Raw genomic sequence first — 11,570 nt, 5'->3', positions numbered from 1 at the left:
AATCTGGGTTTTCCTTCCTATCTTCGGTTTTTGTCATTTTTCTTCACCTTTCGGAGCATTCTTCAACCTAGAGGTAAAACTTTGGTCTATTCTTGTGTTTTTCTGTTAAGATTTTGCAAGAAAATTTTAAGAACTCTGAGTTTGTTAAGATTTTGCCGAAATTTGAAGTTCGGAGTTGTTGGGGTTGATTTTTTGAAGTATTATATGGTAAATGTTTGAGATTTTTCTACTTGCAAGTTGAGGATGGATTTTAGTATAATTGATTGAATTTAATGGTGTGTTTTGTCATCTAGGTTTTTCCCCCAAAGAATTCTGAGCCTTTTGATTAGTGTATAGATGAGTCCTAGGCGTGATAAAGTTAAAAAAGAAACTAGCTCTAGTCACAAGGATCGTAACCCCGAGCCTCAGTTCCAGCACCCCAAGTTTGTATCCTATGGGGCTTTAGATAAGTTTCACCACGTAGTCCACTAGAAGACTGGTTCCCGAAAGGGCCTTGTCTCTATAGCCAAGCTTCTATCCCCACATCACTGTTGAGATACGACAGTGTGGTTAGGAGTCTCTTGTCGACCATCCTAGTGAGGCGGTCGTTCCTCTAATTAGAGAATTTTACGCTGATGAGGACAGGGATTTCTCATTGGTGAGAGGCATTCGAATGCCCTTCTCCTCTGTCCGTATCAACGAAATCGACGAGTTAGCAGACTTCGAGGATGAATATAGTAGGTTCTGCTCACAACAGTTTCAAGATCAAGAGGTTATTGAAGCCCTCTGTGGGCCTAGAGTTGAGTGGGTCCGCTCCCACGGTGTCACGGTTTGGTTCAAGAGGACAGAGATGTTCGTCTCCTATCAGATCTGGTATGCATTCGTTTGCTCCAAACTGATGTCAGTGACACGTCTAACTGATGTCACTAGGGATAGATCAAAACTTTTTTACTGTCTTATCTAGGGTATGAAGCCCTCTGTGGGCCAGAGTTGAGTGGGTCTGCTCCCATGGTATCACAGTCTGGTTTAAAGCGACAGAGATGTCCATCTTCTATCAGATCTAGCATGCATTCGTTTACTCCAAATTGATGTGATTGCTACGCCTAACCAATGTCACCAGGGATAGATCGAAACTTATTTATTATCTTTTTCAGGGTATGTCCATCAATGCGAGTAGGGTCATTAGAGCTTATATTCGCCGTTGTGGACGTTGTTCCACCACGGGTAGTCTAGGGCACCCCAGCTTGATTGCCGAGCTATATCAGAGGTTTGAGGTGGAGATCCCTGCTAATGAGGAGAGGATGGGACATTGAGGGCCCATTTGTAAGACCACAGTAGCTGCGTTCTGTGGTCGTGGTGCGGAGGAGCACCACGAGAAGAAGCACGACAACGAGAAGATTCCTAATGAGGAGCTTCCCCATGCTAATCCTCAGGATTAGTACGCTGGCTAAGGAAAAGCCAATGAGTGACAGAGCACTTCAGATGGTGACCGAGGCATTGAGGCTGACTTTTGAGGAAGCCCGCCGAGCTAGATGTGTAGAGAGGACAGTTAACTTCATCTGTGAGTGAGACCATCTCTACTACACTAGTATCGGATTTTTGTGCGACTTTCAAAGGGAGTCAGACTCGCCTGACTTAGACTTATGGCTAGCCACTACCACTTCCATCTCTTGTCACCCTTGGTAGTATCTTTCTTTTCTTTGTTTTCGTTTTTCTTTTCCTTTTTAGTTTCTTTTTCCTTTATTTTAGTTGTTTTTAGCTAATTACTTCTTTTATTTTTATTTTTATTTTTTTGGGGGTTTTCTTTGTTTTTTCTTTTACAGGTTCCTCTCTTTGATCTTGAAAAAAGATGGCGTTGCCCTCTTACCCACCACTCCGTGCGCAACAATATTATCAGAGGAGGTTTTTTGTTCCCTTGTCTCTTTATTTTTTCTTTAAGCTTAGATTAGAGATACATTGAGGACAATGTATCATTTTAAGTTGGGGGTGGGGTACCCTTCGGTAGTATATTTTAGCTTGGGGTCCTTAAGCGTTGTGTCGAACAATGTTGTGTGCTTGATTGTTTGTTTGCTTTGTTACTTAGGTTGTTATGATGATAATTTATGTCACACTCTTCTTGTGATAAAATTTGCATGAAATAATGTTAGAAGAGAATAATCATGATTTTTAGACCAATTTTTTTTTTAAAAAAAATCTTGTCTCTCATGCATCTTTAAGTCATTGTTCTTTCAAAATTAAAGTCTTGCATGCTTAGAATTGAGTTACATGGTTTGTATTTTTGTTGTCACCCGAAAGGCCTGCCTTTGGTTTAGGAGTAACCTTACTTGTTTTAGAAAAAAACTAGACAAAGTGGATAAAAAAGGACCTATATTGTGTAATAAAAAACTAGTATCTAAAAAGATGCATAAAAAAAACGAGGCAATTGTTTGTTTGCCTACAAAAAATAATAATAATAATAATAATAAAATAATATATAGTATCTGTGCATGAATAGAGGTGAAAAGAGCTACCTCTGTCGTGTCTAGTTAGGGCTCCACAAGAAAATAGTGAACAGGTTCCCAGCGGTTGAGTTTGAAAGCTAACCATCTAGGTAAAACAAATGCCCTCTATTTTTGTTTGCATGATTTTAGGCACCCTTATCTCAATGTTGCCTTTTTTTACAAGTTTGTTATGCTTAAGGTCGATAAGCGAGTCAGAGTAGGGGAAAAACGGGTTGGGGATCTTATAAAATATTTTCGAGTTGTGCAAGCTTAACTAGCAAGGCTCTAGGCTCACTCATGATTGAATAGATTAATAACCATTTTTAAAAATGCACTTCATTGATTATTGTAATTGAATCTCATTTGATTGAAAATTTTATCCTAATTGGCTGTTGAGACTAGAGTAACAACCAAGCAATTTGAGCAAGCAAGATTTTGTGAGAATGAATATGTATGGCTTGAATGTGTGTTTTGACCTTACTCGGGACGAGCAAGAATTAAGTTAGGGGTGTTCGATAGCTCTCAAAAAGAGCTATAAATCCTAGCTTAATTTAGGCTCGTAAATGAGTTTTTAATGTTAATTATCCTATTTTGTAGGTGAATCCATCCCAGGAGGCAAAGAAACCATTTAGAAGAAAATCGAGCCAAAAGGAGCTAATTTGGAGGTTGGATGCACAAAAGAGGAATAAGGCCCAAAAATTACAAGACTGCCATCAATTGGAGCATTGCAACCCTTGCTCAATGCTCTCATACAACGTTGAAAGGTAGATGCATGGATATAAGGCAGTGTTGCAATGCTACCCAAGATCATTGCAACTCTACGACATCTGACAGAATGCCTCCAACACGCGTGCGCAAGGCAGCATCACGCCCTTCCCCTCAATGCTAACTCAATGTCGAGGGCTACTATCGACAAAAGCATCGCACTGCACCCGATTTCTATATATACTTCTTTTCAATTTAGGTCAAAGAAGGATGCAAATACTGATGGAGGCCAATGAGTGGCTCTAGTCCTTCCCTTTCCTTTATCTTTTCTTGTATCTTTAGGTTAGATTTTTATTTTCTTTTTTATTGTAAACGACGAATTGGTTCGATCTCTTCGATTTATCTCTGGATTGTTTGAGGTAACTTTTAATCTAGTTTTTGGAGCATTAATTCTTTGCTAATGTCTTAAGAATTTTGTTTCCTTGAATGAATTGCATGCTGAATTTATGTCTTTTTTGTTCCGTATTAATTTCTATAGGCATGTTTGTGGGGTTGACTTTTCACGCATGATCATGCGTAGTTAATAGAGTTTTAGTTACCTCACATTCTTACCAAAATGTCTAGATAAAATCAATCAAGTTAGCAATAGATAATTGTGTGTTTATTGGCTATTCCTAGGATGCATGAATTGCTAGGATCGAAGACAAATTTTGGTTAATGAATTGGGCTATCCAGTTTATTAATCGACACAATAGAATCCTTGATCATAATGCACATGTTTTTAATTCTATATGGACGCTATCGAACCCAATAGGATTTAGAAGCATGTAGATTAGTTGGAGTGAGATCTTTTCAACCTTAATTGATGCTTAGGATGCTCCTTAGGTTCAATCTTTGCTAGTGGTCCGCCTTTGTAGAGGCTAGTTTCAGTACATCGAGCAAGTTGTGCACACATGAATCAATGGCATGTTTAGTTATAGAAATCGATGATAGAAATTGCATTGATGGCTCTAGAAACTAGATAAATCAATCCTAGTTTACATTTATCCTTTACAATTTAATTTCTTGCATGTTTTTATTTTATCCAAAACCAAAACCCTGTTTTTACTTTCCACAATCAAAATTAGCTTTATAGAGATTTAATTCTTGATCTATTTGTGGTTTGACCCCATGCTTATCACTTGTGCTACCTAGTAGTATAAGTAGTATTTCGGTGAATTTACAAATATGTTGTTTAGTTAGGGTTTGTGGGCGATGACAAATTCCTACTAATAGTGATCCTCCCCGATTCCAATTGAAAAAGCGTTGAGGTGGTATCGTTACACAAATGCAGATGTTAAAAGGAAGGCACTGACAACAAATGTAACTACAAAATACCAACAACAAGTAAGTAGTTAAATAGACATGGAAGTTGGTAACCTAGTTTGGTGAAATCCACCTATGTCTAGGATTCCATGTGCTCAGGAAAGATAATCCCCTAATATTAAAGAGTTAAGCAGTTTACAACGCAATACTTATCTACAATACACAACTATTATAGCGACTCATGTAGAGCTCAACTCATTGATCACCTAGACTCTCTCTAAATGTGAGACTCTCTCTCAAATTTACTTTGGTCTCCCCTAAGTTTGGTAACATTAGTATTGAACACTTTGGTTTCCGACAGTGTGTGAGAATCCTCTCAACATTGTTATCTTCCCCTCAAGTCATGAACTTCCTTCACTAAGGAATCTTAGGATTCCCTAAGATGGAGAACTCCTTCTACGTAGTTGAGTCTTAGGCTCCCCCTAAGATTGAGAATCCCATCTCTTCAACTGTGTCTTAGGCTCCCCTTAAGACAAAATAATTTTTACATTCTTGAACGATTCACACAATGGAGGACTTGCACAACGTAATATAATGAGCAAAGAGTAAGAATACCAAGATGAACAATTCAACTACAAAATAGAAAATGAAAACATGGTAGTTCACCCTTTTACAGGATGAGAATGAACCTAATTAATAATACTAATTTACAATTTAAAATAACATTAAAAATAGAAACTAAATTAAAAAATTTAAATCTTAGATCTAACATCAACTTAAACATTAAACTGAAAATTGAATCTAATAATAAATTTAAGAAACATAAAAACACAAATTTGAAATTTAATGAAGAAAAACTTCAAATCTCAATATCAACATGGTTACGTAGTTCACTAGTGGTGAATTAGTTATGTTCATGGGTCGAGAGAGAGATTAGATCTTAATAGAGATAAAATATCATAATATAGATTCGAAGGTACTAGTAAAATTAGAGAGTTTATATATAATGCATGTCTCTAAATTAACGGACCAAATTTGTAGATAAATACAAATTAAGATTCATGGCATTCTAATACTTCTGTCTTTAAGGTGTGGTGTGTGTTTGTACAATAGACATATCTAAATTCATTTGTGGTGTGTTGTGGTGGAGATAGAGACAAAGCAACACGTGCTTTTATCTTATTCCGAAGTTGAAACAATTGGTTGATTTGCGACTTCCCATTCAAGATTTGTCGGTGAAAGTGGTAGATTTACCGAGCATTGCAAATTTTTTGGTATTTTGTGTAACTTATTGAGCTATTTGGAAAGATCGAAAGAGGTGAATTGGATTTTGAATTTCAAAAGGAAAACTTTTACATTTAGAGAGATTCATATTAAGATTTCCACCAACTTACAAAAATAAAACATACTTAAATACTACATATTAAGAGATATTCAATGGACTTTTACATATAAAATAAGCATAAACTAATTAACATAATATAAAAATATTATTACATAAGATTAAGGTTAAAAGTTTCCTACACTTTCATGAAAGTAACAAGTTAGTTCTTGAATTTTGATTTGTTACGATTTAATTCTTGTACTTTCAATTGCTAATAGTTTAAACCTTAAATTTTACTACGTAATAATTTAATCCTTGAACTTTAAAATTTGTTAAAATTTAGTATTTATCATAGAAATTAATGTTAAGATTTAATAAGATTTTTTGTATAAATAAACCGATAAACTAATTAAACACTCGATATTTTTATAAAAATACAAAATCTATATCTAAAATAATAAAAATTGATATCTAATTTTGATGATTTTTTTTTACATTAGGACTTAAACTGTTACAAATTTGAAAGTAAAATGACCAAACTGTTACATACTAATGTTTAAAGGCCAAATTATTACAATCAATAATACAAAGACTAAATCGTTACAAACTAAAGTTCATAGATTAAATTGTTACTTACACGAAAGTTTATAGACTAAAAGTGTTTTTTTACCTAATAAAAATTTCGGAATTTAGGTTTTCTTCTTTCAAGTTTGACTTCTGGAATTTCAAAGGATTTGGCTGTGATGGAGGTTCCTCCGTTGAAAATCTCAAGTCTTGCCTTTGGGTTAAGAATCTTAAATTTGGAGGAACCATTGAAATGAGGAGAAAATCCTAACAAAGTAACCACCAATAACACAAAGAGGAAATCCACATGGGCCGGGTTGAGTCGGGTTCGAGGCATTTTGTAGAACAAACCGAAAATTCGAGTTCGCTCTAAATGAACTTTATCCATTCATTTTTTTAAGGGTCAACCCAACCCTGGTCACTGATTTTTTTTTTTTTTTTTTAATTTTGATTGTCATATTCTTTTTTTTTAACATATATATAGTCGGGTCGGGTTGGATCAACTCGACCCTAAGCGGGATAACCCGAGATCCAACCCGAAATTTATTTTTTTAATACTTTTTAACCCAACCCAACTCAATCCTTACAGTTTGGGTTGAGTAGTCCGGATTGGTCGGGTTATTGGGTTTTTTGAACATCCCTAATCCAACACTAAGATCTAGGATAAGAGAATTGTGTCTTATACTAAGCCAATGGATTCTAAGAATCATACTAAAAGATGTGTTGTCCATAATAAATCATATCCAAACACGAATATAAAGTTCTCTCAAACATTTTGTGAACCAAGATACTTAATTAACAATAAAGAGATCAATGAGACCCTACATTATGAGAGCCCATTTTGGAGCATAGCCGGATGATGATGTGTACTAGGCACGAGTATGTAGTGCTAGGAAATGAGCAATACTTAGTGCAATCCATCTAAGTCATATGCTCCACCTTCTTCTGCACAAAAAAATAATAATAATGAATAAATTTTAAGAAAAAAATAATATCCATGTGTCACTTTTTAATTGGATATAGCTCATGTTGCACCATAATTTTTTTTTTTTTTAGGGATTAGGCATCGCCATTTACATGTAGAGGAATGTGACCATTTTTCTAGGGTCAAAGATTAGGTACAGTCATGTCCATGCATCTCATTTTCCTTACATATTAAAAATATTTTAAAAAATTTCAACATTTTTTATAATAAAAATATTTAGATGCATCTCACTTTATACATTTCATTTAATTGTTCAATCATAATTTGTCATGTGACAAATTCTTCTTATTTTTTATTAAAAATATTTTAATTTCTTTTTTATGTTAGTGATAGAGAGTACATAAAGATAGGTGCATCTTAAAATTTAATTAGTATGCAGTTGAGATTGTCACATTACATATTTTTATTGGTGTGATTAGATTGCACAAATCTTTTTGCAATTTTTTTTTCCTTTCTATAGCCACATTAAATTATGCAAAAAGCAATTAAAATAAATTTTAATTAAATCTTTCAATACAAAATATATTACAAGAATCGTGACTACTTATTTTCGAATTATTGAACTAATAAAAACGATAAGTAATGATTTACTTGTTTCAATAGGGAGGACTATAAATTATACATTTCCATTTCCATCTAAAGTTCAAATCTCTAATTTAAAAAAAAAAAAAAAAAAAAAAAAAAAAAAAAAAAAACCTCCAATTTTTAAGAGCAAAATGTAAATATCATCCTAAAGTATGGATGATTACACCCTTAAAATATATATATATATATATATATATATATATAAATTAGACCCCAAATATTTAAAGAAAAATTATACAAACTACCTGTGAATTATAAGTTTTGTTACAATCAACCGTATAAACTTATACTATTGGTTTGGATCGCAAATATTATTTCATTGACACGAATATTAAATATCTAGAATTAAATGTCTGCAACTATTAATATATGTGTTTGGATACGGAGGATGATTAATGTCTGAAAGTTAAATATCTTTCATTTACTATTTTTTTAGAATAGGTGATATTATTATACAACAATAAGGGGATCCCACAACCCGGGATCAAGGCATCAAAGCAACAAAGCACAAACAAAAACGGGACTCGAACGAAACAAATGCAAACAACACCATCCACCTAGGAGAAAAACAACGAAAAGGAAACAAAACCCCACAACCTATGGTCAACAGTAAAACAAAGAACATCGACAAGAACAAAAAGAGAAAAAACACCCGTAAACGCACTAGATAAGACCAAAAAAATCAACCCGCAGCACAGCACGAACTGTAGAGACCATAATGTGAAACAAAGCAAACACTGTAACGATCCGACCCCCTCCCCTAGGACTTAAGTTAGGCTGTTACTAAAAACATGCATGCATGGAACTTAAAACGACACTCTGTTATGGTGAAATAAATGCTAATTAAATAAGGTGTATTTAAAAGACTTTGCATTTAATTTCAAATATTAAAAAAAAAAAACAACAGTAGGGTACCCATAAATCATAAATGATCATAAATAAATCTGAAAGCGATTTTTAATAGTAAGTTTTAGACATCAACACTTAAAGCTGAGAAAAACATGAAAATAAGTTTAAATCTCATGAGCGGAAGCATGAAACTAGTCCCAGTGGCTCGATCACGAATTCCGCTTGTCCATCATCAGTGCATCTTTACAAACAACAACATGAAAAAGAATGAGTATAAATACTAAGTAACCCCACTACTGGGATCAGGTTAGACATCTATGTCCTCTAGACACCTACCTCTAGTGGAACATATAAACTGTTCTAGTCCTCATGAGACACATACATACATGAAAAAGAAATTGATTTCTATCTTACTGTAATTAAATATACCCACTACCTCTGGTGAATCCCAAAGGAAATACAATAACTGGTGAATCCCAAAGGAAACACAAACTGGTGAATCTCGAAGGAAACACAATCACTGGTGAATCCCGAAGGAAACACAAATTGGTGAAACCCGAAGGAAACACAATAACTGGTGAATCCCAAACCCGAATGAAATACAATAACTGGTGAATCCCGAAGGGAAGGTGAATCTCGAAAGAAACACAATCACTGGTGAATCCCGAAGGAAACACAAATTGATGAAACCCGAGGGAACACAATAATTGAATCCCGAAGGAAACACAAACCTAGTGGGCATTCCAACTAATCAGTACTATCATATGCTCGACACCATAATTATCACAATATAGCTCTATGACATACACATATGCTTCAACGTCATAGCTCTATAACAAACACACATGCCTCAATATCCACATATCACATACAACCTCATGGAATCAAATATCATCTCATGCTAGCATTCAAGTATCCAAGTGTACAAATACATCTTTCATATCCTCAAGCAAGAACGTACCACGATTATACTAAACTATCCGTTCATCATGGGGCCAGTTCCAGTAGTAAGATTACTTACCTCGAGTCGATACTCCATAGATAAAAATTAGACCACAAACTATAACGACAATCCAAAGTAGCGGCCCTAACAACAAAACAACTCTCAAATTTCAATTAAAGCCAGAATTGTAAGACTTCAGGTCCAAATTCAAACTATCAAGAACTTACTCAAAAAATGAAAACCACTTCCACTCGGTGCCTCCTTTGACTTCCAAACTCCTTGACGACTTAAACTTTAAACAAAATCCAGCAAAGGCGGGTCATAACACTGAAACATAATATTAATGGTCAAAAGAACGACACGAACCGACACAACCTTACCCCAACATATCTGACGAAGACCAAGCGGACCCGACGCAGCAGGGGGACGACAACCGACAGCGATGCGGCTGGGGTGGCGGACGTTGGGCTAGAGTGGCGTTGCAACTTGAAGCGATGCTCGCGTACGGTCGGCACTAGGTGAACGACAGAGGAGACCGACCGAACGAGCGACGTGCAGAGGAGATCGGCTGGACGATCTGGAGAAGTTGGACGAGCGGCTCTCGGCAGAACGTAGTGGACGAAGACACCTTCAGATCTGGGCTCTCGGCTCTCGGCATAAAAGGACGGATACTACTCTGACCGGCTGGCGCGCTGAGGAAACTTCGGATCGCCGACTGCTTGTCGGCGTCGGGTTCGACAGAAAACGGCGCTGGGTGTCGGCGGCTAGGGTTTTCTCAAGGGGTGCACGGTGTGAAGAAGAAGATGAGGGAAATTTGTTTTTATAAAAAAAAATAAAAAATAATAATAATAATAAAACTATAAAACTAAAAAAAAAATCAAATAAACTTTATTTTATTTCTTTCCTTATTCCACTTTATTTTATTAACTTCCTTTCTTTCCTAAAAAAGTGAAAATAAAACTTTCCATTAGTTTCTAAATTGAACAATTTTGTAAGGTCAAAAATTAAATTCCTGCACTTACACTTAAATTCTAAAATTCCAAAAATGCCCTCCACTAACAAAATTACTGAAATTACAATAATACTAAAGAAAAAAATACGATATGTTACATTCTTCTCTCCTCAAAGAACTTTCGTCCTCGAAAGTTCATTCTGAACTGGTGATTCTGCCACAGGACTTTCACAAAAGCAATTTCCCTGCGGCGCAATGTCTTTACTTCTCTGGTGAGGATCTCTACCGGTTTCTCTTTGTAGCTCAAGTTGTCTTTCAACTGCAAGGGCTCGAAGTCAACTACATAAGATGAGTCTGTCACATACTTCCTTAACATCAAAACATGTAAGACATTATGAACTGAAGACAGTGTTGAGGGCAATGCCAATCGGTAAGCTACGGGGCCAACTCGCTCCATAACCTCGAAAGGTCCAATGAAGCTCGGACTCAACTTCCCCTTCCTGCCAAACCTCAGAATACCTTCCATGGGTGCCACCTTTAAGAGCACTTTCACACCAATCTCAAATTCCAAACGTCTTACATCGGCATAGCTCTTATGTCTACTCTAAGCCGTTTGCATACGAGCCCTGATCTTCTGTATTGCCTCATTCGTGGTCTGCACTAATTCAGGTCCTAACAATTTCCTCTCTCCTACCTCATCCCAACACACAAGGGACCTATAACTCTTCCCATAGGGCCTAAAGGGTGACATCCCAATAGTGGACTAGTAGTTGTTATAAGCAAACTCCATTAAATGCAAGTGAGTATCCCAGCTTCCTAAAAATTCTATGGCATAGGCACGCAACATATCTTCCAATATCTGGTTCAATCGCTCTGTCTGCCCATCAATCTGTGGGTGG

The 11,570-nt window shown here is 35.8% G+C and overlaps 1 long non-coding RNA gene across 2 annotated transcripts; it reads right to left on the bottom strand.

Moving 5' to 3' along the window:
• Positions 1-7,063: 7,063 nt before the first annotated feature.
• On the bottom strand, positions 7,064-10,552 carry LOC120080777. 2 transcript variants are annotated; one of them, XR_005482646.1, is made up of 4 exons: positions 10,100-10,552; positions 9,947-10,011; positions 9,798-9,863; positions 7,064-7,302 (listed from the first exon to the last, which is right to left on the bottom strand). It is a non-coding gene; the product is annotated as an uncharacterized LOC120080777 (long non-coding RNA). The 2 variants fall into 2 exon arrangements; XR_005482645.1 differs by lacking the exon at positions 7,064-7,302 and having other exon boundaries at positions 8,326-9,863; positions 10,100-10,551.
• Between the last annotated feature and the right edge of the window lie 1,018 nt (positions 10,553-11,570).

The sequence above is a fragment of the Benincasa hispida genome, chromosome 7 (genome assembly GCF_009727055.1).
Source record: "Benincasa hispida cultivar B227 chromosome 7, ASM972705v1, whole genome shotgun sequence".
In the NCBI taxonomy this organism is placed as follows: domain Eukaryota; kingdom Viridiplantae; phylum Streptophyta; class Magnoliopsida; order Cucurbitales; family Cucurbitaceae; genus Benincasa; species Benincasa hispida.
This window is presented reverse-complemented; position numbering and strand designations above follow the sequence as displayed.